Below are 26573 nucleotides of genomic sequence, written 5' to 3'. Positions count from 1 at the left end.
GGCACTGCCGCAGTTTATTTAGCATGGTGTAGGGAAAAAACACTTCAGTGTCTCCTCCTTGGACGCAGTCTGGCACCTACTTCCAATTCCATCATTTTGCAGCAACATAAACTTGGGATGAGATGCTCATCCTCCCAGAGCTATCATCTCATCCTTTGCAAAATGGTTCCTGTTGTGAGGATGTCCGGAGTCCCAGCAGGTACAGGGCCAGTCAGGCACAGAGATGAACACTACCCCAAGACTCATTCTCTTCCTCTTTTAGCTTTTCTTAACTTTAGCACCATCCATGAAGGTCCAAAATCTGCCCTCTTCATATTTGTTTGTTTGTTCTGCCTTCCAAATCCTGGGTCTCTTCTGCAAAGTAAAACAAAGAGAGAGAGAGACAGAGAGCACGCGCTGTGAATTTTCATAATTTAAGGCTTTTCTCCTAATACCTGATTATGGAAAGTGATGTATGGAGGCCCAGTGGAATGACAAGAGAGAAGAAAAGGGGGGAAAAAAGACTTTACACCAGCAAGCCCAATAATCAGCCCTTTTGAATAATCATTAGCAGCCTGCTGGAAGCTCCAAGTCCCCAAAAGGTTTTCGGGATGAGAGAGTAACACCATGAATCTAGAAAATGTGGTGCATTTTGTGCATAGATTTGAATTGGAGAATTCTTGGTTGGTTTTGCATCTGAAGCTGGGGACCTGGAAGAAGGCACAAAGAAAAACAGAGAAACACTTCCCCCTGCTGGCAAGATGGTAAATAGCAGCATAGATGTAAAAAAATTTCCATGAGCGTGGATGTAAAAAATTTCCACTCATGCCCTAAATGTTTGCAAAGGATTCACTACGTGCATTTGAATTTGAATTTTATGGAATGCATTTTTCCCATCTGAAGCTACCTTCAAAGGTTGTAAAAGTGATCAAAGAACAGAGGTCTGCTTTCCAATGACTATGTTCTTCACTAGACATTTTGTTACTTCTTTTCTTGAACAGGAAATACATTGACATGATCTTAAAATCAAAACCATATAAAAGTTATAAACTGAAAAATGTCACCCTTGTTTCTGTCTTCCTTACCCACACTCTGATGCTTTTATTAGATTTTTTTATGTAAATATCAGCAAATGCGGCTCTATAATATTTTTTTTCCTTCTTTCTCAAACAATGGGTAGCTGTACAACACTGTTCTGCATATTGCTTTTGTCACTGACCACCCTATCTCAGAGAAGTTTCATTTAAGCTTCCTTATTCTTTCTTCATCGAGCATTTAAATACAGAAAAAAATACATTGCCAGTTGGGAAACCATATACATTGGTTGACTTAATTGCAAAATGTGAGTGATTTAAAATTTTTAGTATGGAAATGACCTTCGGCCCACATCACCCACAGACAAACACTGTCCATGACCCTTTGTAATATACTTGTCTCCTGCTTAGATTTTTAAGCTGGTGCTCCTGCGGATTAGCATCTCTCGCCTTGGTACCCACTGCGTTCCGTGCCAGAACAGAGCTTTGTCACCACTGAACTTTACAAGCTGGCGCTCAGAACTAAAAAGGCTTCATGCCACCAAGATTTCTATTAAAAACCCAGGGTGAAGAAAAAAGCCTTTCGCTTCAGCTGAAATGCTCTCGTAAAGGGCAAAATGGAAAATACAAACACCGCTGCCTTTTTGCTGGTTGGATAGCCATCAGCACCTCCCGAACGTGGCAGTGGGAGCCAGGTTTGGCTTATTATATTTGAAACAGAAAATGGTGCTTCCAATGCAGACAGCAAGCCAGTGAGATTGTCAAGATCAAAAAAAAAAAAAAATTATCTATAATAAACACTGACTGTACAATTAAATTATACCAGTCAGAAAAAAGTTTGATTCTCTGCAACTGGCTTTTCCAGAAAATTCACCCTCAAATCAGTCTGTGCCATTGCTCAGCATCCAGCTGATCAATTTCCTTTTGTCAGCCAGCATCCTGCAACATGTCACTAGTAAATACGTGAGTGCCCACGCACATTTCCACGGTCCACCCTAGAGGACCCACATCTTCAGTGCTAGTACACAGACATCTTACCATCAAGGAATTGCTTCTCTCTACCCAAGGGCTTTCCCTGGCTACAGAAGTATGCAAGGCAGAACAGAAGTGCCAGGACATGAAGGTCCCCACAGAGCAACGCTCAAGCAGTGAGGGATGAAAATAGGTAGATACATACCATATACTATTCAGCCCCCTTGCCTCTTGCTGGAATGATGCTGAAGTGTGTGGCATCCAGGCCTTCAGGGGGACACAAGCGCAAATGAGCCCCAAGTGCTCACAATAGTGAGCCACTCATTAACACATTCTTTATTGGCTTTTTCTCCTTCTCCACTCTCTTGCTTTCTTCCTGGGATCACCTCCTAAGACAATCTAGGTCCAATTAGGAGACAGAAACACATAGTAACTCACGCAGAGCAAGTTGAGTACAAAGAACCATTATGCTAGAGTAACCGTAAGATACAAGGAGACTTCATAAGGCACCCTATGGCTTCAGATGAACACCCATGGAAGAATCAGACTTGGGAGGGGTCCAGACATCTTTGGAGAAGGTGTGGCTCTGCCCACCAGGGAGCAGAGAAGTCTGCTGCTTTGGCCAGGCTGGGGGCTGGTCCAGAGGTGCTTGTGAGTACAAGAGGCCATCCTCCAGAGAGCATGCGAGAAAGCAGACAACCAGAAACTGATCTTAGGGTGTGGAGTCAGGGAGTCAACAGAGCCAGGAGTCCTTCAGAGACTGTGTCTGTCCTGCAGGCTCTGGTTTCCATGTTGAAGGGGATGCACGAAAGTTATGACCACCTTTGTGGAGGCTGCAAAGTTGCAAAAGGGCCACGTTACTAATGACACACTATACGTTAATTAAATTGAATTTAAATTAAAAACATTTTTTAAATGTCATCTTCTGTCTTCCCCCTTTTCAACCCAAATTATAGCCCCAAAGTTCTTCTTAGTATCAGGATGCTCTGAGCTACTCAGCATAAGACATTTTGTCTTGACTCTGACTCAGGACAGCTTTGGTGGGGAAGGGTTTAGAAGGACACTTGGCCCTGGAAAAGGATTGTCTGAAGCATTGGAAACAAAAGATAAAGCTAAACTAGTGCTTCTCTGCAGAGAAAAGTTCAAAGGAAGAATTTCTACAGCAATGTGATGCACCAATTTCTGTTGGTACTTAAATAAATGAGCCTTAAAGGGGTATAATAATAGCTACATGTGCCAAGGATTTGTATTCATAATCTTGTTTAATCCTCCCAGCAAGTCTTTAAGGTAAATGTTATTTTCCATCTCAACTTCACAAATGATGAAACAAAAGCTCAGAAAGATTAATCAGTTTGCCTAAGATCAGAGCTAGGATTTGAACCCAAATCTACTTGATTCAGTGACCCAGCTCCAACTGCAATTGTGGATAGAATCTTCATTTAGATCAAGAAGTCAGGAGACTGTGGTCCATGCATAACCTCCAAGTCCCTGAACGATCCAGGGGGCAGTTCTCCCTTTCCCAAGATTTCCCCATCCATAGAATGAAGGTATTGAATTAGAACCGTGGTCCTCATGGGGGTGGTACCAAGGATATTTTGGAAATTTGGGGGGATAGTTGGCACTGTGATAAGAGGGTACTCACAGGCATTTCATGGTTGAGGACCACGAAGATAATTCTGTTCAATGAAGAATATGTGTCATGCCACATATATCCCACAGAATGTTCCAGTAGTTGAAGAAGTTTTGTGAATCTAGACCCCAACTCTATTTTACGTAAAGAAAGAAAGCATCCTTACACAGTTTTAACAGACAATTAATTTTCCAGAACCAATTGAGGGAAGATTGTACTTTCTTTTATTAGAAATATTACCAAGAGTTTGTCACCACTTGGAAAATTACATTACCAACAACAGTGCAATTCAAGACAGGAGTGACAAGATCATGAGACCTCTCTCACCTCACTCTGCATTTGTATGGATCACAGATAGAGTTGCAAGTATCTGTGTATCTCATTGTGTCTTCTGATGCAGTCATCCCCAGGCATTTGTATATTGAAATCCTCATTACCTTACTATAAATTACTTTCTTTAATTTTTCCTTTGTAGAATAGTTAGAACGCCATATTGATTAAAAAGAAAATACCTGTGTAGACAGGTTGTAACATTCAAATGTTACAAATGACCTTTGTTTCCGGATATTTAAGGAGGCTTTATAAAATATTTGTTTTTAAAATAAAGAAATCTTTTTAAAGGTGGGGGGCGCCTGGGTGGCTCCGTTAGTGGAGCATCCGACTCTTGGTTTGGGCTCAGGTCATGATCTCCAGGTCATGAGATCGAGCCCTACCTCGGGCTCTGTGCTTAGCGGGGAGTCTGCTTGAGATTCTCTCTCTCTCTTCCCCTCCCCCACTTTGCACGTGCACACTCTCTTTCTCTCTCTGTAAAATAAAATAAACAAATCTTAAACCATTTGTTTTAAGATGGGTGTTCTGGGCACAGGGAGAGAGATTCTGATCTCCATTCACTGAAACATGACAGCCCCAATACAAAGCTGAAAACCAAAACGCACAATATGCAAATATTTTCATGAGCTCACAAAGAGCTCATTAGCACTGACTCTGGGCCAGGAGCTGCTGTGGGTCCTGGGGATGTAGCATAGATGGAGACCTAAGCCCCTGACTTTGTGGAGCTTCCACTGGAAAAGGCAAAGCCTCATGTCTAGTAAAGTTAAATAGTCACCGAACCTGTGGTTCGGTATAGTAGTAAGTACAGACTGAAGAGGATAAGGGTATATATTCACCCAAAGACATTACAAGAATGTTGATAGCAGCTTTATTCATAATAAGCAAAAACTGCAAATAATCCAAATGTCCCCCAAGAGGAGATTAGATAAATAAATTGTGATGTATTTGTAACAATGGTTAAAAAAAAAAAGTACTAATATGACATGATAAATCTCACAGACATTATGTTGAACGAAAAGCAAGACACAAAAGCAAAATTACTATAAAATGCCATTTTTGTGAAGTTAAAGAACAGTAAAAATTAATCATATAGGATAAGTATCAGAATAGTGGTTATCTCTGGGTGAAGAGGTTATTGACTGAGAAAGCACACAAGGGAACCTTCTAGAAAGGTGAGAAAGTTCTGTATCTTAATCTGACTGATGGTTATACAGGTGTATTTAAATTACCCTGGTGTATTTAAAAAGTTCACAAACTGAACACAAAATTAGTGCACTTTGACAAATGTTAAATTTCTTAATTTTACCTCAGTTTTTTTTAATGGACTCTATTTGAACACCCCAGTTTAACAAGTTAGTAACTGCAAATAAAAGGCCTCTGGAGTAAGAGTTCTGGGTTCAAGTCTCATTTCCACCACTTCCTACCTTGTGAGAACTTGAGAAATCTACTTAGCCTGTCTGAGCAGAGATCTCCTCATTTATAGAATGAGGATAATAACTCAATCATCTTCAGTTTGCAGAGAGGATTCTAGACGTAACACGTGTAAAAGCACCTAACACTTAACAGCTATTGTGCTTGATAGCTCTTCATTCTTTCTCCAGGAATTTCACACTCCCTTAGCTTTGACTTCCCCAAAGCAGGGTTTGTGTCCATGATGGTGAACGTGGGATGGGCGCGTCCCCCACTGTCCCTTCCTGCGCCGGAGGATATGGTTAATCAGTGACGCTCCTCTTCCCTGCTGACCACTAACATCCATCTCCACAAGGTTCTCCCTGAAGCTGCACCTTCCATGAGGGCTGGCACATGAAATAAAACCTATGTACCATCCTGACCCAGGTCATATTCATCTTGGCCTTGTCTGTAGCGTCTGGTTCAAAGACTTGTCGAGCTTGTGAAAAATGATAAAAGAACTGATATTTATTTAGCGTCTAAAGTTCAACAGACTCAGGCCAGGGTTATATATACATATAGGGTACCTCTTAAATCTTCACAAAAATCTTGTGAGAGAAGCGTAATTCTTGTTGAGTAGTCAAAGAAAATGATGCCCAGGCTTATTGAAGTCAGGAGCACCAATCCACAGATCACAGGTGGCTAAGGCAGATTCAGATCCAGGTCTGTCTGTCCCAACACCCGAGGTCTGTCCACCATGGCATGCCACGCTTCATCAACTATGGAAAACCAATGCATGTCTAACATTAGACAAAAGATAATTATGGAAGAATCATTCAGAATCCAGGACAAGGAAAACAGACAAGCATGATGCCATTAGGAGTGAGTTAAAAAGAAAACATAGGAAATGATTTCATGCCAAGAAGTAAATAAAAATAAGTGAGCCCTGATGGTTACAAAGGAGGAACACAGAATCAACAGTCTGCAACAGTAACAATTTATTGGCTGCTAATTCTGCAGATTTGCTTTTTCAAACATGAGCACATTAGGTATTCTGCTAATGGAGCGGAGAGCCCCTTGGCTAATCCCAACTGAAGTCCAGCTACACACTCTCTGCAAAGCCCTGCCTATTTTTCTTGCTTTCAGTTTGGTCTGCTTTCCTGCCATTTCATGTACCTCATCAGAGACCAGAGGTGGGAAAACAGAGCTGGCCCCTGACAAAACAGAGCTCTTTGCTGGGGAAGACTGAGAAGACCCAGTGGGCACAGACCCTGTGCTATTTTGAATCTGGAAATATAACGTTGTAATGCCCTCTCTTCTGAGGAGGCAGAGAAAACAGGAGAAAAGACAGGGAGGGGTGAGAATGCCAGAATGTTAGAGCCAGGAGGACCTGAAGATGCCATTTTGCCCATTTCCCCAAATGCCAATCATGACTGCCATATTCCTATACCATCTGGACTATCACTTCCTTATTCTCTTCCTTTAAGTAAGTCCACTTACTTGACTGTATTGACCCTCATCCTAGGCAATAGATCAGTGAAATTATACACTTGATGTGCTAGTTGTATTTTTCCTTACAGATATTAAAATAAATATGGTAACTATGAAAGTTAAAAATATTCATCCAAAACCACAATGAGGTATCACCTCACACCTGTCAGAATGACTAAATCAAAAACACCAGAAACAACAAGTGTTGGTGAGGATGTGGAGAAAAGGAAACCCTGATGCACTGTTGGTGGGAATGTAAATTGGTGCACCCACTCTGGAAAAAGTATGAAGGTTCCTCAAAAAATTAAGAATAGTAAGAGTACACTTTTATCGTGATAAGCACTGAGTAATGTATTGAATTGTTGAATCATTATATTGTACAAATGAAACTAATATAACATCGTATGTTAATTATACTTCAATAAAAAAGAAACAAAAAAAATTAAATATAGAACCATAATATTATCCAGCAATTCCACATCTGAGCATTTATTCAAAGGAATCAAAACCACTATTTCAACAAAATATTTGCACCCTCATTTTCATTGCATCATTATTTATAAGAGCCAAGACATGGAAATAACCCAAGTGTCCACTGATGGCCAAATGGATAAAGCCAATGTGGTATGTATATACAATGGAATATTATTCAGTCACGAAAAAGAACAAAATCCTGCCAATTGTGATAATATGGATGAACCTTGAAGGCAGGAAATATCTTGAGCCCGAGGCCTCTGACATACATCTGGAGATCTCTGTATTACCCTGTGCCCTGCTAAAGCTTTCCCCCTGGGCCAAGGAGATGGCCCGTGGTCTCCCTCCTCCTCTGGCTCCCTCCACACCTTCTGGTCTGGAACAACCTTTGAAGTGAGAGAAGAGGCAATCTGGGCCAGGAAGGAAGCCAGCACGGTGGGGTTTGGACAACCATGGCCAGGGTGTTACTGTTCTGAAAGCTCTGTGCACTGAGAATGTACAACTGATGCATGAGAGCTTCAGGGGAATAGGCACAACCCAGACCATTTGGGCCCCCTGACAGACATTTCAGCTGGTGGAAGCATCTAGAAACACACCCACCAACAAACCCAAATCCTACTCCAGAAGCACTGAAGAATAATTTGAGACAGCTTCCACATCTCTGTCTCTTTCCTCAACTCCTCCCCGTTTCTTCTGACCCCATCTCTCTCCGGCCATGCCGCTTGGCATCCCTTCCTTGGGATCTTTCTCTCTCAGGGCATCCAGTATCTTTTCGCATGGAGAGCACGCCAACCTCTACAATCTCCCCACCCATCATGCTGCTCCAGGCAACACAGGCAGGCCGCCTACCCTGCTGGCGACGGAGTCTTCCTCTTCTGAAGGCTGGAGGTGGGATCATAAATGACGAAACCTGAACCATCTTTTTCTGTCCACCAGATTTTAGCTCAATATAAGCAGTCGTTTTCCAGAGCAAGAGGGAGAGAGAGCAAATAACACAGGGCCCATAGCCTGCCTTTCAGTGAAGAGCCCCATCGCTCTAGCTAATGTGACTTCTCTCACTGGTGATCCTGTGAGAACCTGTGACCATGGGCTTGTATTGGTCGGGGGTCAGGACCACCACACTGACGACTGCATGGGGGGGCTGTAAGAGGAGGGAATATGACTCGGTCATGGGGTACTCGCTGTCCAAAGGGGCAACTCTGATTAGATGCTGATTAGCATAACTAATTAGTAACAGACATAATAATAAGACATTGCAAGTTGCTCATTCCACATCTCATTTATTATTCTCAACCGCCCTGCAAGGTTGCCATTCATATCAACCCCATTTATGTGGACCAGGTTGCCCAGAAGAGACTGAATCCTAAAATTGGTTGAAACTAAGGAAACTACCATCTGGAGTGTTTTGTGTGGTTTCTCATGCTAAAACCTTGAACTTACTTTTGGGGCAAGTTGTCCTTTGTCTTGGAAATAACCATTTCGGTAATCCCTCTGGGTTACACATATGCAAAGTAAGTTCATTCCTACCCACTGATTTTGGGAAAGGGGTTGTTTTAGTGGAGAGGGTGCTTGGGGAAAGATTGTGTTTAGAAGAGAGAGACTGATAAGTAGTGATAATGGATCCTCTCTCATACATTTCTTTAAATTTTTTGTTAATTAATTTATTTTTTTACATTTTTAAATCTGTATGAATCTACACAATGGGCGAAGAAGCCTTCTGGAAGAAGAGGGTTTGGTGTTTATCTACTAATTACATGTATTAGAACACATCTGGTGGACAAGGGGGGACCCACATGAGGCCAGATAATGGGAAGAAAAAGAAGGGTCTCCAAGAGGAAATTCATGAAGAGGGAAGAGTATGGATTGAGCACCCCAAGCATAGTTTGTTGGAGCAGAATGCTGGTTCTGAGCCATGAGTGGATGATGCTGTAACTCATGACACTGCTCTCTGGGTACTGGGCCGTGACCTAGGAAATATGGGTGCTCTGGGGTGAAGTGGAAAAGCTGACATCTGATGGGCCATGGGCCTGGCAACCCAAGCCAATCAGAGTGGGGTATCCCTAGCCAAAGGTAAACCAAGAGAAGGACTATCATGCACTGTTCTTTTTTTTTTTTTTAAGATTTTATTTATTTATTTGACAGAGAGAGCACAAGTAGGGGGAGCAGCAGTCAGAGGGAGAGGGAGAAGCAGGCTCCCTGAGGAGCAGGGAGCCTGATGGGGGGCTTGATCCCAGGACCCCAGGATCATGACCTGAGCCAAAGGCAGTTGCTTAACCAACTGAACCACCCAGGCACCCCCATCATGCACTGTTCTGAGGGACCATTTCTGCTGACCATAGAGACAGCCCAGCTTCAGTGTGGGGACAAGGATGGCAGGTATTGTTTGATGTAGGGAAAGACGTTAGGGTTCAAAGCCAACGGCCAAGAAAGAATTCTTGAGATGTCTTTGGTGCAAAAAGGTGGTTTTATTAAAGAACGTAGACAGGACCCTTGGGCAGAAAGAGCCACACTGGGGTCATGAGGAGTGGCCCTTTATATGCTTTCAAGTTGGGAGGGGGTTAGGGATAGCCTAAGTCTCTAAGGAATTTTGGAAGCAAGGTTTCTAGGACCTTGAGGGGGCTAGCTATTGTTGAGAAAAGGTCATTTATTACTGCCTAGTAAAACCCTAGTCATGAGACCCTTCAGATATGTATATCAGTGAGCCATATGCATTGGGGATGATTGCCAACATGTACCTTGGGGGATAGAGATAAAGGAAGTTTCCAAAGGAATTTTTATATGTTAAAGTAGACTTACAGGATCCCGGGGGTTGGGCTAAGATTACCTGTTGCCTTTAGCAAAGTATTAACATCGAGGCAGCTGAGTTCCTAGAGGAAGGTCACTCTGCCTGTTTCAAGGACTTGTCAGTAGGCTATAAGTAGTAAGGACATTTAATAATTTTCCTTCTTTGTTTCCCACATTATTGTTCTTCTCCCCAGCAGAGCCCCAGTGGCAGTTCTGGGCATCTCATGAAAGGCCCCTGAAGACAAAGGGTGGAGCAGGGAAGAGACTGCACTGCCTGCTAATCTGAGCAGGTGGAGGATTGCGGGGCACAAAGTGACTGTTAGCAAAGGGCACAAAGAGACTGTTGTATTTATATGAGCTGTTGAGGTCCAGGGACTTCCAGGTTATGAGCATAGAGGCCAACTGAGGCTTAGAGACGCTTAATAAGAGGATCTCAGCAATTCTTAACCCTCACTGCTCACAGAATTACCCAGGGAGCTTCTAAGACAAGCTGATGCTGGGGCTGAAACCCAGTCCAACTGAAATCAGTCTTTTGGAGTGGAGCTAAGGCATCAATAACTTTTGAACAGCTCCCTACGTGAATCTAATGTGTGGCCAGGTTGTGAAGTATAGGACTAACTCAAGATAGATGCGTAGATGAGAGAGAGATGCCCCCATTTTATGGATTAGGAAGCTGGGGGCTAGAAATTCAAATGAGCAGCCCCAGGTCATTCAGCCAGTCAGTAGCAGAAAAATATGTCACATCTAGGTCTGTGTGATTGCGGACCCCACGTTGATTTTACTCTATCATGTTGCTTTCACGACTGAAGAATGAGAAAAAAGGAACCAAGATGACAAAAGAGAACAGAAACACCCTCCAAAACTTTAGCTTCCTACCTATGAAAAACACCCTTGCAGTGAGTAAAGGGAGGGTTTTGCACTGCCCCACACAGAATACTCCTGCATATCAGTGAAAAGCCATCCAGGCCAAATCAACATATTTCGAGAAAGGCTTCTTTCTCCCCACTTCTTTGTAGCTGAAAATGTCAAGCTCAGAGCACTCGAGGTATCACTGGAGGCAGGCATTCCATGAGAGGGAGAAAGTACGTGGCTGGTGTGACTTGGAACCCAGGGAATCCCACCTGCACTTGGGCTCCCAGCCCCAAGGAGCTCAGACAGAGACCGCCACCTTGTGGGAGAAATAATGGAAGAGAGGCTGCTTCCTGGGCCTCAGACATCGCCAGAGATGCGGGGCCTCTGGGCACTGTCCGAGTGTCTGTGAATACACAGTGAATTTCAGTTAGAGCTTCATTTAGAATTTCAATCAGAGCTATCATTTACTGAAAGCTTACTATGCACCAAGTTCTAAGCAAAGCCGTTCATGGGCACCCTTCACGACCCACCCCCCACCAACCCCAAACGTTCACACACAAACCATGGAATTGGCGGTATTCTCTTCATGACAGTGATGAGGAGACAGGCCTAGAGATGTGGATAATTGACTAGCTCAAGTCACAGAGCAAGTAGCGATGAGCTGGGATTCAACCCTGGGCTCAGGACGGGAGGTGGGGGATGATAGTGACCCTCATTTGCTATCAGGAATGTGGGGTCCATTTGACTACAGAACTCTTGGCAGAGTATGTGATGGAGAAAAATACAGGCAGGAAAATTAATGCCAGCCAAAAACCTATCCTAACAACTGTCCCACTGTCTTTCTATATCTTCTCCTTGGTCTGTAACTGGGCAGAAAAAAAGGGTGAACCTGAGGGGCACTTGAGTGATGTGCTGGTAAGTATTTAAAAACTGACTCTGCGTTAAGCGTCTGCCTTTGGCCCAGGTCATGATCCCAGGGTCCTGGGATCAAGCCCCGCATCCGGCTCGCTGCTCCGCGGGAAGCCTGCTTCTCCCTCTCCCACTCCCCCTGCTTGTGTTCCCTCTCTTGCTGTGTCTCTCTCTGTCAAATAAATAAATAAAATCTTTTTAAAAATAAATAAATAAATAAAAATAAAAAATAAAAACGGACTCTGTTGGGGAGGGGCAAACCCTCATTTGTGGCATTTTCCAATTTCTGTGGTATAAATATTCCCACTGTGGCCAATTTCAAGCTACCAAGTTAGCATCAACTACTTCACAAATTTCCTGAAAATTTAACATAAGCTTGTTGTTTGAACTGTCTCCAATACACCTATGGAATCGATTCCAGCCTAAGAAAATAATACTGGGTAGTCAGAAGTAGGGACCTCCCCTATCCCGGTCCAAAATAACCCAGAGTGTTTTAGCATCCCTCGGTGATCTCATTTAGGTTTCTTCTCACAAGGGCTAAGGCGTAATTTACTTCATTTTGGCAGACCACACAACCTGGTTGTGAGATTGGCATTGCACGCAGAATGCTAATGAATGAAAGATCTGGGTTCCGTGGGCTGAAAATTCAAGTGAGTGACATCCTAGACCAAAAGAATAGGTTTCATGAATCCAACTGGAGAAAAGGTCCATCCAAATCAAGACTGGGTTCAATTAATGAAGGAACAAATTAGAACTCTTAAAAATGAAAAAGCAGAGTGAGAGTGGAGATGAATTACATATATATATATATATAATATTCTATATATATGCACTCTCTCTTGGTGGAGGAGAGGAGGTCACAATGAATCACAGCATATTAGTCTTTGAAAATCAATATGAACTTAAACAGATAATAATGGGATTTCTATAAAAGAAAAAGGAGTATGGTAGGGGCACCTGGGTCGCTTAGTCAGTTGAGCAGCCAGCTCTTGGTTTCGGCTCAGGTCATGATCCTGGAGTCATGAGACTGAGCCCCACATGGGGCTCCACACTCTGTGTGGAGTCTGCTTGAGATTCTCTCTCCCTCTCCCTCTGTCCCTCCCCCTGCTCATGCTGACACTCTCTCTCTCTCTAAAATAAATAAAATCAGGAAGAAAGGAGAAAAGAAAGAAAGAAAAAGAAAGAAAGAAAGAAAGAAAGAAAGAAAGAAAGAAAGAAAGAAAGAAAGAAAGAAAGAAAGAAAGAAAGAAAGAAAGGAAGAAAGAAAAGAAAGAGGAGTATGGTAACCAGGGATGATGCTTTCCCTTGGGTTCAGATTCGCTTTGTTGCTTCTTAGAACACTAGGTTAAGTTTGGTCTTCCTGAGAGGAAGTACAGTGGAGTGCCTACCTTCACAGGCTTTTGGGTGGTGATCTGTGGCACTGATCAAGTCACGTGACATTTGTAAGCCTCAGTTTCCTCATCTGTAGAATGGTGGTATTGATGATACCTTCAAACCAGCTTTTCAGGTAAACTGAGTGTGAATATTTATCCACATTTTATTTCAAGTTGTTGGCAAGGGAAAAGACTTCAAGAACACTAGTGCAAAGGTTTTCTTTGGGGAGGAAAACAAACGTGATTTAACGAACACTACTTGACTGGAGGTTTAAAAGATGAATGTGTGGTTTACAGATTATTAGGATAGCATCAGGCTTAAAAGAGCATTGTACCTTTGAATATCTGGTTAAAAGTTATTGGGTGCACCTAAAGAACAAGAGTTAGCAGAATAGAGTCAATCTAACTTCCCAGAAGGACTCTAAATCCCATTAAACTCCATCAGAAAAAAAACACCAGCGCTTTATCAGGAAGGCTAGATCCTTCCCAAGGGGGCTAAAAATCACATTAGCCCACAAATCTCTGCCCCGGATCAGATTTGGAATGATTTCCTTTCATGGTAACCATCACATTGGGCTGGTGTGAGGATTAAATGAAGTGCTAACAGCAGTTAACATCTACTGAATGTTATCCTGCACCAGGACCAGTGGTGAGCACTTGATATCCATTATGAAATCATGTCATTCACCAGATTAAAATTCTCCAGGGGCTTTTCCCTGCACTTAAAAGACAAAACACATTTCCTATCCTTGATGTCAAAGCCCTATATGATCTGATTCCATCTGCTACCCCTTTACCCCTTGCCCAATATCCTCCAGCTGCAATGACTTTATTTCTGCCCTCAAACACAATAAAGCTGATTCCTGCCCCAGGACCTTCACACTAGCTGTTCTCCCTGCCAGGGCTGCTCCTCTTCATTTTCTCATGGCTGGCTTCCCTAGAACATTCAGGTCCCAGAAAGACCATCCCTAACCTACAAGCTGCTATCCCCTCACCTCGATCATATGGCTCTATTTAATCTTCTGTAGGGCCCTTATCTCTGTCTGATATGTTATTCATGCATTTAGTTGTTGACCAGCTAATTCCATTGGAATGGAAACACTGTTATGACAAGGATCTGTCTGTCTGGCTTACCTCCTTTCTCTCTGACATCTAGAACATTTCCTGACAGGCCCCTGGGTGGCTCAGTCAGTTAAGCTTCTGCCTTTGGCTCAGGTCATGATCTCAGTGTCCTGGGATCGAGTCCCACATTGGGCTCCCTGCTCTGCGGAGAGTCTGCTTCTCCCTCTTTCCTCTCCCTTTGTGCTTTCTCTTTCTCTCCCTCTCAAATAAATAAATAAAATCTTAAAAAAAAAAAAAAAAGAACATTTCCTGACATGTAGTAGGAGCCCAAAACATACCTGTGGAATGAATGAATCTCTCAATCATATCTTCTTCCAAACCCTATGGTTGCTATATTATTCTTTGTATTTAACTAATAAGAAAACAGCACAGAGAGACATGGAACAATTTGCCCATGGTCATACTGCTAGAAAACAGCAAAGCTGAAATGCAAACCCAGTTGTCACTTCAAAGCCCCCAGGCTCTACCCCTTCATAGTCATGCCTGTAAAAATAAACTTCTTCACTCATATAATCTATTTCATATATTACACATTTAGTCTAGGAAATTGGAATAAATCTGCCTTTGCTTTAGACTTAAATTTGTTCTTCTGCATTCATTAGTCAAAGGGCTATGTACTATTTTATGTAAATCAAAATAAAGAAATATGCTCACTTCAGGAGTGAATATTCTATATTTGTATGACTATATATTTCCTATGTCTGATCTTGAAAATTAAGCTTGCTTACTTACTTACCCATGCCTTCCACACCCCCTGCCCATCCAGTGTCCGTCATCTCTCTTAAAACCAGGTTCAAGCCTGCCTTCCTACAGAGTGCTTGCTTCACCTCTGAACTCAGCCCACCCCAGCACCCTTCCATATATGTACACATTTATTTTTTTTCCATTTTTCCCTCATTTATTACATGATCCGACTGCACTTATTTTACTTCAAATATATATTATAATTTAAATTGCAGCTTAAAAAATAGGTATTTGTACAAACAGGTTTGTACCTGCCAAGCATGTTTTGTCTTTACAATGAGCACTTTGGCTCCTTGAGAATGGGGCCCATGCCCACTGGGCTTCCTGTATTAGGCAAATATCTGTATGGGACCAACAAGATAGTAGAGAACATCTGTTCAGTTGCCTATTAACAGAAAATGTGAATATATAAATAAAAATTCACTTTCTTCTCTCTTCCTTCCTTGTTGAAATGTCTAGATTTGGGGAACACAGATACTTTCTTTATTGTAAAACTCACTGTTTAACCACCACTGTAACTTGTTCAACATATTTACCACATCAAAGTGTGTATTTCTGATAACCTAAAATAGTAGAAATTCAAGTTTACATTCAATCAAAAAGAATTCTGACACCTATTCAGGATTTTTTCTTTTTTTTTTTAGAAATGTCGTCAGGGAGGCACAGAGGGAGAGGGAGAGAGAGAATCTTAAGCAGACTGCACGCCCAGCACAGAGCCCAATAAAGGGCTTGATCTCACGACCCTGAGATCAAGACCTGAGCTGCAATCAAGAGTCAGCGACAGGGCGCCTGGGTGGCTCAGTTGGTTAAGCGACTGCCTTCGGCTCAGGTCATGATCCTGGAGTCCCTGGATCGAGTCCCGCATCGGGCTCCCTGCTCGGCAGGGAGTCTGCTTCTCCCTCTGACCCTCCCCCCTCTCATGTGCTCTCTCTCATTCTCTCTGTCTCAAATAAATAAATAAAATCTTAAAAAAAAAAAAAATGAGTCAGCGACACTCAACCTACTGAGCCACCAAGGCACCCCAGCTAGTCGGGGTTTTATTATCATTTTTTTTTTAATGGTTACCTGAATCTCACCTGTTAATTATGATCTCACTCTTTGTCACAGAGTGTGCAAAACATTTGAACAAGCTCCTGACTTAAATCCAGAGAAGCACCATTGTTGGTTTAGTATTCATTGCCAAAAATAATTACTGATGAATATTTTATTCAGCTTTCTTTCAAGAAGTGAGCATTTGTCTTGTCTTTTTCCAACTAACTTTGATATCTCTTGAGGCATATGGTTCAGCTCCATGGAAATCATTCTGGAGTCACATCTTTGTTGCAAGAAAGTTCCTGCATTTTAAGAGTTGTCCCCACTCAACCCATAGCCTCCCTGAGTAACTGAGGCACTAATATGAAAAGAACAGTTCATCTGGCTTGAAGAATATCACATTTGTACTGATGCTGTGATGCACACCAGCATCAATTAGCAGGAAGTGTGAGGCCAAGGTGGTTTTACAAAGGGGTGGACACTGACGAACGCTGGTGTTCATTAGGCTCCTGCGCACCTGCCACCACTTTCCACCATCCCTTCCCATTTTAGTCCCCTCCCATAAGCATAGCAAGGCACACTCCATATTAAATAACGGGACTTTCATCAGTTAGGATGTCTTTTGCAATTTGTTTCACAGAACCAAATGATGACTAGGACAAGTAACCAGGCTGCAGGAATATGTGGAAAGCAGGTAGAGCCTTCGCTGTCCCTCTCTCATCTGCGCTTCACTCTGTGGGTTGGTAGTTTTGTTTTCTTTTTTTTTTCCTCCCACAGACTGGCTCTGTCCATGTGGAACAGGATCTGGTGGTTGACTTCTCCAGATATGTGTTTACAGCATGGCCACCAGAGAGGGACACCAATTACCTTCAAACGTCCCAAAGACAGTTCTAATTGGTGCAGCTCAGATCAAGGGCTTAACCCTGGATTGTTAGCTGTTGTCAATAAACCTCTATATTGTCCTCATTGTCTACAAAGAACATGAGTCACCAGTGTAATCAGTGCCATTTGAATTTAAAGCCAACAAAATTGGATGCAACCTGAGACAGGCAGCTGGCCACCCAGACTGCTCCCCATGGCAATGGCTCAACTGGGTCACCACAGTGTGGGCCCAGCCTTCAGTTTTGCAAGGCCAGAAGGTGAGTATCAGGACACAAAGAATGGATCTGAATCCAGGTAATTTCACAATTAACCAAGCTCTTAGAGCTTTGTGCATAAAAATCACTCTGGCGGCTGGAATTAAAATAAAAACTTAAAATCATTCATGGGAAGAGGTATTTCCACCCAGTGGAGAGATTCCTATATGTGTTGAACAGTACCTTTTCTTCCTATAGTAAACTTTTTTTTTTTAAGATTTTATTTATTTGACAGAGAGAGAGAGAGCACAAGCAGGGGGAGCAGGCAGAGGGAAAGGGAGAAGCAGGCTCCCCACTGAGCAGGGAGCCCAATGTGGGGCTCAATCCCAGGACTCTGGAATCATGACTTCAACAGACTTGAACATTCAACCGACTGAGCCACCCAGGTGCCCCTCCATAGTAAAATCCAAATGTGAAGCCAAATATGCCCCAAATGTTACCTAATGATCACAGAGTCATAAGAGGAACAACTAAGATCATCTAATTGAACTTAATGGCTGGCACCTAATAGCTGAAGGGGTTCAGAACAAGTGTATCCCAAATATGCTCCTTTAGCATGAGGATTATTTTGAACCAAAGGTAATCAAAACCCAGCAGATTCAGGAAAAGCTCTTTACCTCCACCTCAGCTGCGTAAGTTTACATGGGAAAGGAAGCCTATAACAGGAAGAGAACTATTACCAGAAGACACTTTTTTTTTGAGTTCAGCTTTTTATTGACAAAGGAAACAGTCAACAAAACCAAAAGACAACCGACAGAATGGGAGAAGACATTTGTAAATGACATATCAGATAAAGGGCTAGTATCCAAAATCTATAAAGAACTCATCAAACTCAACACCCAAAGAACAAAGAATCTAATCAAGAAATGGGCAGAAGACATGAACAGACATTTTTCCAAAGAAGACATCCAAATGGCCAACGGACACATGAAAAAGTGTTCAATATCGCTCGGCATCAGGGAAATCCAAATCAAAACCTCAATGAGATTCCACCTCACACCAGTCAGAATGGCTAAAATTAACAAGTCAGGAAACGACAGATGTTGGCGGGGATGCAGAGAAAGGGGAACCCTCCTACACTGTTGGTGGGAATGCAAGCTGGTGCAGCCACTCTGGAAAACAGTATGGAGGTTCCTCAAACAGTTGAAAATAGAGCTACCATATGATCCAGCAATTGCACTACTGGGTATTTACCCCAAAGATACAAAAGTAGGGATCCGAAAGGGTACGTGCACCCTGATGTTTATAGCAGCAATGTCCACAATAGCCAAACTGTGGAAAGAGCCAAGATGTCCATCGACAGATGAATGGATAAAGAAGATGTGGTATATATATACAATGGAATATTATGCAGCCATCAAAAGGAATGAGATCTTGCCATTTGCAACGACGTGGATGGAACTGGAGGGTATTATGTTGAGCGAAATAAGTCAAACAGAGAAAGACATGTATCATATGATCTCACTGATATGAGGAATTCTTAATCGCAGGAAACAAACTGAGGGTTGCTGGAGTGGGGGGTGGGGTGGGAGGGATGGGGTGACTGGGTGATAGACACTGGGGAGGGTATGTGCTCTGGTAAGCGCTGTGAATCATGGAAGACTGTTGAATCTCAGATCTGTACCTCTGAAACAAATAACGCAATATATGTTAAGGAAAAAAAAAGGAGAAGAAGAAGGTAGCAGGAGGGGAAGAATGAAGCGGGAGAAATCGGAGGGGTAGATGAACCATGAGAGATGATGGACTCTGAAAAACAAACTGAGGGTTCTAGAGGGGAAAGGGTTGGGAGGATGGGTTAGCTTGGTGATGGGTATTAGGGAGGGCACGTTCTGCATGGAGCACTGGGTGTTACGCACAAACAATGAATCATGGAACACTACATCTAAAACGAATGATGTAATGTATGGGGATTAACATAAGAATAAAAAAAAAAAAGAGTTCAGCTTTTTAGTGGACATGTTACCAAAAGACCAAAGCCCATGTCATCATCAGACTCCTCAGATTTTTCTTTCCTTACTTCCACTTTCTTCTCCTCAGCTGGGACAGCAGTGGTGGAGGGGGCAGGAGCTCCTGCTGGGGCAGGTCCACCAGCCCCTATGCTGAAGCAGAAGCTCCGGATGTTGACATTGGCCAAGGTCATTGCAAACAAGCCTGGCCAGAAAGCTTCACTGTTTACACGGGCTGCTTTACTGAGGGCATTGATCTTACCCTCCATGACTGTCACCTCATCGTCTGGCAGATTAAGGGCTCAGAGGCTGCAGGTGAGCTCCAGGGGGAGGCCAGACTGCAGGCAACTGCTGGGTGGGTGCTGCCAGGCACCATGCTAGTTGCTGATGAAGGAGGGCCTCACCCCAAAGTGGCCTCACCTTCCTCTGAAGGACTGAGCACCTTAGTGGCAACTGAAGAAAGGGGCTAGAAGATCCCTTCTTCCCTAAGAAATTTACCTGCCGAACGGGGCAAGATTTGTTCTCCAAACCTGTCTCGCCTTCCTTCCCTTCCTATCCCCTGACCCCTACCTCTTTTCTTAGCTAGGATGTTATATAAGCTTCTGTTACCTGGCTGCCCTTCAGGTCTCATGTTCATGGAGCTCCTGTATGCATGGAATTACATTTGTTTTTCTCCTTTAAGTCTGTCTCATGTCCATTTAGTTGTTTGACCAGCCAAATAACCTAACAGAGAAGAAGGGAAAATTATTCTGGCCCTACATAGCAAATACATCCTCTCCATAGACAGTGCCAATTCTAGACACTCTGGATCCCTCCCTTTCATAGATGCCTGTCAGCCATCTCCCCTCTGAAAATATTCCTTACTCCGAGGTCAAATATTCTTATTTAAGTATGCAATTTGTTGCTTATAATCACTATTTTCTCCTCCTCAGAATTTCTGCCTAGATTCCACCTAGACCTGCACTGGATTTAAGGTATTCAGATAATATCACATAATTTCTACGGCTCTTCCTTTCATTTCTCCTTTTCATAATTTCCTTCCTGGAGGTGTGACTTTTAGTTTTCAGGGCACCATCTACCATCTAGAATATTCAAGAAACATATACACACACTAAAGCTATTTTTAAAATAAAGACAATCCAGCACCTGGGTGGCTCAGTTGGTTAAGCATCTGCCTTTGGCTCAGGTCATGATCCCAGAAATGATCCCAGGGTCCTAGGATGGAGTCCCGCATTGGAGTCCCAGGAGCATCAGAGTCCCGCATTGCATGGGGCTCCCTGCCCAGCAGGGAGTCTGCTTCTCCCTCTGCCCCTCCCCCCTGCTTGTGCTCTGTCTCTGTCTCTCTCTTTCTTTCAAAAATAAATAAAATCTTTTAAAAATAAATAAATAAAATAAAGACAATCGTCATGAAAACTATAAATGCAAAGCTCCTTTCCGTCTTTATAAGCACATAAAGAATATCTTTTATTTCAAGCCATCTGCTATAATGTCACCACAATTGTCAAAATAGCCAGCAACTCAGTAACATGTATAGACACTGGCTCCTTAACTTTATAATAAATCTCACTTTTTTAAAAAAATTTTATTTATTTATCTGACAGAGAGAGACACAGCGAGAGAGGGAACACAAGCAGGGAGAGTGGGAGAGGGAGAAGCAGGCTTCCCACGGAGCGGGGAGCCTGATGCGGGGCTCGATCCCAGGACCCTGGGATCATGACCTGAGCCAAAGGCAGATGCTTAACGACTGAGCCACCCAGGCACCCCAATAAATCTTACTTTTGCTAATCTGATTGCTATCATTACCAGTTTAAATCTTAAGAGCAGAGAAATATGAAAAAAGCGATGTTACCTGCATTAAAAGAGTATCTTCTTGTGAAGAAAAAAAATGTTCACACTGGGAAACATGGAACAAAAATATGGCAAAAAGGCAATCATTTAAGAGAAAGATAAATGGCCATCAGGGTTCCCCAAAAATAGATGAGAAAATTCATATTTTAGAATTCTATCTTGGTATACCCACCACCTCCCTCCCCCAAGGCCAAGAGCAATTTCTTCACAAAGTAGCAGCAAATCTGCATGTATCTTAATGGACAGTTTTTGTTTTTGTTTTTGTTTAAAGATTTTATTTATTTATTTGACAGAGACACAGCGAGAGAGGGAACACAAGCAGGGGGAGTGGGAGAGGGAGAAGCAGGCCTCCCGCTAACAGGGAGCCCGATGTGGGGCTCGATCCCAGGACCCTGGGATCATGACCTGAGCCAAAGGCAGACGCTTAACGACTGAGCCACCCAGGTGCCCCTTAATGGACAGTTTAATGTTAACTGATGGACTATATCACAGAATATTTCTAACACAGATGAAATAAATATCCCATAATAAATGAACATCTATTATACTCAAAGTGTGTACCCAGTACCATACTAAAGACCTGGTTTTTTACCTTGATTATATTCTCATTTATGGCACACTCTGACCCTTTTCCTTTATAGCCTGATCTTTCCTCAACATGCAGAGCTTTCCCTTTCTCTCTCTGTCTGAACTCCACCCATTCTTTTTTTTTTTTAAGACTTTATTTATTTATTTATCTTAGTGGGGAGGAGCAGAGAGAGGAGAGAATCTCAGATGCTGGGCTTGATCTCAAGACCTGAGCTGAAATCAAGAGTCAGATGCTTAGGGGCGCCTGGGTGGCTCAGTCGGTTAAGCATCTGCCTTTGGCTCAGGTCATGATCCCAGGGTCCTGGGACTGAGGCCCAAGTCAGGTTCCCTGCTCAGCGGGGAGCCTGCTTCTCCCCCTGCTTGTGCACGCTCTCTCTCTCTCTAATGAATAAATACAATCTTAAAAAAAAAAAAAAAAAGTCAGATACTTAACCAACTGAGCCACAGAGGCACCCCACAAACTCCACCCATTCTTAATGATTCCCTTCATCTGGGCTGCATATTACAAACCACTGTCATTTATATGACTTGGCTACCCTGTGAATTAGGCATTATCCTCTGTTTAGAGAAGTAGTAATTTGTTATCTAGGGATTGGCAGTTCTCGAGAACAGGCTTCCCAGCTGGAAAGTCTCACAACCACACCTTTGCTGCCTGCCTCCTTCCAGCCTAGGGGTTGGCAAACTTTTTCTATAAATGGCCGTATGGTAACTAGTCTCACCTTTGCCATCTCAACTCTAGCCTTGCCGCCAAAGCAGCCAGACAATGGAAACAAAGCAAACCCAGTGGGCGTGGCTACATTCCAGTGAATATTTATAAAGACAGGTAAACCGAATTAGGCCTGTGGGGTGTGTTTTGTCTAGTCTGATGTTTCTCCATGGTGATCCATCAGCATTTGTTGAAAACAGAGTCTCAGGCCGTGTCCCAGAACTACCGAATTGGACTCTGGGCATGGGGCCGGCACTGTGTGTTAACCAGCCCTCCAGGAGATTTCTGACTCATGCTAAAGTTTGAGAACCACTGCTAATCTACCTGATTACCCACACAGGACTCTCAAATAAAGTATGAATAACTAAGGTGACTGATACGTCCCACTTCACCAGAAAGTGTCCCTTACCTGTCTCCCACCCCTCTCCCACCCCTCCTGATTTCTCTCCTCTGGAATTCCTGCCCCAATATCCCGGGGGCTTATGTAGCCCAACCCGGTTCTCTGCTGCCATTCCTACTATCTTGCTGTCCCAGTCCCATTATTCATTTTCCTACCAGCTAGGTCTCAGCTGCCTTCCTGAATTCTGCAGCTCTTTCAGATAACATGCTCACACAGCCCCCATTTCCAAAGCACCCTCACTCTTGAGCACTCCCAGACTGGCAAGGAATAAGGAGGTTCCCAGTGTGCCAAATGTTGCCCTGGAAGACCCCTCCCCTTCTCTACCTTACCATCCCCCTGTGCCACCCACCTCCATGTCCTGACCCCAGAGCAAGTGGCAATTCTTTCAAGTTCCTTCAAGAGAAAAAGCAATCCCACTTCTCACATTCACATTTGATAACGCTTTGCCCAACTACTATCTCCTTTTATACTGCAGCAGAAATAGAGGGATAGCTGTGAGCTGGGAGTTTGCTGTGAAAAGGCAAGTAATACTTGTCCTCTCCCACACAACCTTACAAAAACTGTTACAAGAACTTAATGGGTGCTTGAACCCCACCTAAAAACGTGTTCTATTGTCATTGGAAACGGAAACTTTCAAGGTTTCAACTGGGCTTTGTGTTGACAGAGGGTGATTTAGGAAATGATATTGGTCAATCTTTTAATTATGAAAGGCAAGGCCTAGGGCCTGATTTGGAGTGGGGAAGCCCTGGGGAGGTGAGGGAAGGAACCTGCCCAGTAAGCCAATGGGCTTCCTTGGGGGTTAGGAGATAGTCATAAACCAATGGCTGGCCTTCACTGCATTAGCCCTCAGAGACAGGGTTTAGAGGATGGGGTAGGGGTGAGGGGTTTAGGCAGGCTGGTCTGTAGAAGAGGGGAAATCACAGGGCCCAGACATTTGGCAGGAGTGTGGTGTCCAAGGATACAAATGGGTCCCAGTAAGTTGCTATCATAATAAATAACTTCTGTATTTAGCAACATACTGTATCATTCCCCTCATTTCCAAAGTATTCATAAAATTTGTTAACTGTCACCTTAGCATCAGACTTAGGAAACAACAGGAGAGCTCAATCACGGTCACCGAGAAAAGCATTTGATCCTTGTTGGAATGTTCTGAAATCAGACACAGTGGGATAGGGGAACAATGGCAATTTTTTTTTTTAAGACCTCACACCCTTACTATCGGCAAAAATTACATTACTGTTTCTAAACAGTCACAGGAGAGATTAAAGCAAAGAGGTCATTGTTAAGAAATGATGACTGCCTAAAACAGGCTTTTTTTTTTTTTTTTTTTTTTTTTTAAGATTTAAATATATGCCATTTCCCCTCCAGGTATTCACAATACTCATCTCTAAGATCTGTCTTCAAGAATAAAAAGTACCTTTGAGCAGTCAAAGCAGTACAGATCAGTGACCCTCATTCTTTTCAATGTAACTAGCTTATAAAGCTGCAAAATTGTTCAAGTTATATTGTATCTAGTCTGTGCGTACCCAGTGTAACTTGAAGCCATGGATACAAATAGCTATTTCTTTTAGATTCAGTGTGTGTTACTGAGTAAGACAGTTAACACACATTTTATAAAATCAATTGTGAATCATCTATTTACATTATAATCAGTTCTCAACTTACTACATTTTAGAAAATATTTAGGATTTTCTAAATGTTATTCACGAAACAAAAAATTATTTTTTTAAGATTTATTTATTTATTTGAGAGAAAGAGCAAGCGAGCAAGCTCAAGTAGGGGGGAGGGGCAGAGGGAGAGGGAGAAGCCACTAGCCACTGAACCAATTTATTTTTAGCAGCAAATGCCTTATTGTTTCATTATATTTTTAAAAAGTTAAATGACTATGACTAACTAAATTTATGGAGTTTTGCTGAATTTTTATGGATGATTCTTAGTTATTCCCCAAAAGCTGAATAAATTTGATACATGCACCCATATATACCAAACAAAGGCCATGCCTTTTATCATACTACATGCGTAGTAAATAACATCTACTTAGCAACATACTGTATTGCATTGTTGATAATTAAGGGAAACATCATATTCGTATCTTATTTTCACTATTAATTTTGAAAATGGATAAAACAATTATGTCTTACACTATTTTAATCTTCATTGCTCCTAGTAATCTCTGACTTTTTCTCTCTGCAGTCTTCATTATAATCCTCAAAACGCTTGACACTTTATTTGAATTGAAACAATGAGGCAAACTGTTTCTCACAGAAAGTAAATTGGATCTGGCTAGCTTGATGATGAAAACAGGCTCTGTTAATTAGGGTATACCACAAACATTTTCCATGCCTGACAAAGTTTCAACTTGAATGAGCGGTATCATCAGCTGCAAAGTTTTGACAAAAACCAAACTGAACTATGGGATAGCAAAACAAAATTTAAAAAAGCATTTTATCTGAAACCATTTAAGAAAATGAACAATGTCTAGATTTCCCCCAAACTTTTGAATATATCAGGTTAAACAAGGTACATCTCACTGAAAAAAAAAAGTCTCATTCATAGTCATTTGATACTTTAATAAAGTCTATTTGGTATATTTCCCAGTAACTGAAAAAGTGGAACAATAAGGACTACATAAACAAATCCTTCCGCAAGTGAGGTAGTTTTCAAATTCTTTGCTTTCAACAAAAAGGAAGGAGGGCTGCATTGAACAGTGAACTCATAAGTCATCAAACCTAATTTTTTGAGATCAAGAACTGAGTGACATTGCTACAATAAAACTCCATTCCCAGGTATAGTACTTAGTTATATGAACACGGTTTTTCAGGGCATACAGCTGTAAAAACTAGAAATAAGAATAAAAGTTAAAAAAAAAAAATAGAAGTGATTCTCAGCCCTCCAGCAATAAGACACAGTCATCCACAGACATACGAATCTGTAAAAGCAACAATATCCACTTCACCAAGAGATGCACTTTCCAATGAACTTTACATTTTACTGAATAATTAGGAAAAATGCTTATTTTACTTCGATCGTGCACGCACAGTAATTTTAGAAATAACTCAGTCCAGAATCGGGCGATCTGCGTGCTGTCTGTGTAACCTTGGGCATTTTACCTAACGTCGCAGTCTCCTGATTTGCAAACTGAGCTCAGGACTAAGATGCAGCTCAGCGTTGCTCTGAAGAGTGAAGGAGTGGACGCATTACCGTAAGAAGCGCTTAGCGCCACGCCGGGCGCACGGTGCGAGCTTTATAAACGTTTCCTGTTGCTACCCAAGTAATCGACAGCAAACGCTCACAGCTAAACGCCTGCGGGTTTGTCTTCACGGGCAGGAAGGTGCAGGAGGGGGGGAAGGACCACAGGCACACTCGGAGAGTGAGGGGGGACGCCCACGGAGAAAAAGGATGGCGAGAGAGAGCGAGAGACACGGGAGGCCGCTGCAGCTACCTGCCTGGAAGAGAAGCGGGCCGGGCCACCGGCTGAGAGCCAAGACGGGCAGGACAGTTGGGATGAGCAGCTCCACCGACGCTTCGCGTTATAAACGTCTACGGATGCCTATGGGTCGCGACCGCTCCGCCAAACAGAAGCAAGAGCGTCAGGCCTAAACGCCGCCGTGAGGCCCCCGGCCAGCTCCGCGCGGGCGCCCAGTCGGCCCCGGCTCGCGGAGTCGCGTGGCTCGCACGCGCGACCACCGCGGAGTGCGGGCTCTGGCTTCTGGCCCGGACCCCGCGGCTCGCTGGGCTGCGTCGCCGCCGCTTCCGCCGCAGCCCGGCCTCGCGAGGGCGCCCGCGGGCGGCCGGAACTGGCCCCTCGCGGCCCCCGTCGCCGCACCTCCCTCG

At 43.0% G+C, this 26573-nt stretch overlaps 1 long non-coding RNA gene across 17 annotated transcripts; it reads right to left on the bottom strand.

Moving 5' to 3' along the window:
- Positions 1–26524, bottom strand: LOC123848711 (uncharacterized). Of its 17 annotated transcripts, XR_006791866.2 has the most exons (7): positions 26182–26524; positions 19807–19920; positions 5922–6113; positions 5370–5833; positions 3628–3749; positions 2191–2818; positions 1–354 (listed from the first exon to the last, which is right to left on the bottom strand). It is a non-coding gene; the product is annotated as an uncharacterized LOC123848711 (long non-coding RNA). The 17 variants fall into 17 exon arrangements; XR_010409288.1 differs by lacking the exon at positions 3628–3749 and having other exon boundaries at positions 26182–26523; XR_008506630.2 differs by lacking the exon at positions 5370–5833 and having other exon boundaries at positions 26182–26520.
- Positions 26525–26573: the final 49 nt, after the last annotated feature.

This window comes from Mirounga angustirostris, unplaced genomic scaffold, assembly GCF_029215605.1.
Source record: "Mirounga angustirostris isolate CCGP_5_RB_7025 unplaced genomic scaffold, mMirAng1.0.hap1 SCAF_2, whole genome shotgun sequence".
Lineage (NCBI taxonomy): Eukaryota > Metazoa > Chordata > Mammalia > Carnivora > Phocidae > Mirounga > Mirounga angustirostris.
The sequence above is the reverse complement of the archived record's forward strand: the minus strand, read 5'-3'. Positions and strand labels throughout refer to the sequence as shown.